Below are 2,163 nucleotides of genomic sequence, written 5' to 3'. Positions count from 1 at the left end.
TCAATGACGAAAGAAATTCATCCATCAGCTGCCTCATACACGCCCCCCACTGGGAATCAAGCCCGCAACCTGGCCATGTGCCCTTGACCAAAATCAAACCTGGGACCCTTCAGTCCACAGGCCGATGCTCTATCCACTGAGCCAAACCAGCTACGGCATGCCGTATTGTTTTTAATACCGGTGATTGCAGCTGATTCATTTACCGTTCTACCACCTTTGGGATATTTTATAAAAACCTTCTCTTTATCGTGGCTGGCACGACCATATGTCAGTGGATTGTTACGTCGGGCAACGGGGCTTCTTGATCTGGATCCCTCAATTCCTGATGATGTGTTTCACATTCCTCAGCATACACGTGTTGGCAATGAGCTTCCAGAGCTTGACTCTGTGTTTGATGTTGTATCCATTTTCAGGGTCTGAAGAAAATATTCAGGATTGATGTAAAAATACCTTAATGGAATCACAAAGTTGGGTTGGGAGAAAAATGAAAACATGTTGATGCAATGCACTATCTTTTTCCTGTCTAGGGAGAGGAAGCCGGATGTTGCTACGTGACGTCATTACCCGGTGCCCACAGCCACCGTTTTGGGCTGGGCTGGGCTGTGGACGGCAATTTGAGCCATGGGATCTCGGCAGTGTGGGCTGGGATTTGGTGGGCTGTCGCTCCAGCGTGGTGGCGGGGCCTGTGTCCCACTTTAGGGAAGCCGAGTGTTGCTTTGTGGGCGCCAGGTCCGAGGGGCCATTTCTCTGTAATTGGCCAGTGTGCGCCACAGCAGCTCCTGCATTGAGCGTCTGCCCCCTGATGGTCAGTACGCATCATAACGACCAGTTGAACGTCAAACACTTCAGGGGTCCTCAAACTTTTTAAACAGGGGGCCAGTTCACTGTCCCTCAGACCGTTGGAGGGCCGGACTATAGTTTAAAAAAAAACTATGAACAAATTCCTATGCACACTGCACATATCTTATTTTGAAGTAAAAAAACAAAACGGGAATACAATATTTGTATTTGCGTGTGGCCCGAGGGCCATAGTTTGAGGACCCCTTAGCATATTAGCCTTTTATATATAGAGATTCTTTATTGTTGTAAGTTTTCCATATGTCTCCTTTTTCTCCCATTGGCCTCTCCCCATCTGCTCCTGCCCCCCAGCTCATGCCCCCACTATTGTCTGTGTCCATTGGTCATGCTCATATGCATAGATACAAGTCCTTTGGTTGATCCCTCATTCCGCCCCCCCCCCTCCCTTCTCTGAGGTTTAAAGGTCTGTTCCATGCTTCTATGCCTCTGGATCTATTTTTGTTCATCAGTTTATGTTGTTCATTATATTCTGCAAATGAGTGTGATCATGTGATATTTATCTTTCTCAGACTGGCTTATTTCGCTTCCCATAATGCTCTCCAGGTCCATCCATGCTGTTGCAAATGGTAAAAGTTCTTTTTTACTGCAGCGTAGTGTTCCGTTGTGTAGATGCATCAGTTTTTTAATCCACTCACCTGCTGATGGGCACTGAGGCTGTTTCCAAATCTTAGCTATTGTAAATGGTGCTGCTATGAACATACGGGTGCATATATCCTTTCTGATTGGTGTTTCTGTATTATTATTATTATTATTTAAACATAAATGCCATTTCTTCCTCAGGGTTTCTTTCTGCATTTGAATTACTGTCTAGCCCTGGCTGGTTTGCCTCAGTGGATAGAGCACCACAGACTGAAGGGCCCCAGGTTCGATTCCGGTCAAGAGCACAGGCCTGGGTTTGGGGGCTCGATCCCCAGTGTGGGGCGTGCAGGAGGCAGCCGGTCTCTCTCATCGTTGCTGTTTCCCTCTCCCTTCCTCTCCAAAATCAATAAAAAAATATTTTTAAAAAGTTACTGTCTGGCGGCAGCTCTCCCGCTTCCGGGGGTAACCGCGGCGCCCCACGAAAGGAGGCGCATGGACTCGGGCCTAGACGAGGGTCGGCCCCCGAAGAGCCGGTGGCATGTTACCAGGAAAAGCTCTCGCTAAGACGCGAGCAGCGAGGTCTCTGTCTCCTTCCGCTCCCAGAAGCAGCCGAAGTGGCCAAAAACCGCGCTGTCCAGAGGCGTGTGGGCCGGGTCGTTCCCTTGGAAACCGGAGCCGCCCGGGACACGCCCCCTGCCGGGGACACGCCTCTGCCCCGGGACACCG

This window comes from Myotis brandtii, unplaced genomic scaffold, assembly GCF_000412655.1.
Source record: "Myotis brandtii unplaced genomic scaffold, ASM41265v1 scaffold403, whole genome shotgun sequence".
Taxonomy (NCBI): Eukaryota; Metazoa; Chordata; class Mammalia; order Chiroptera; family Vespertilionidae; genus Myotis; species Myotis brandtii.
Note: the sequence above shows the minus strand (reverse complement) of the source record.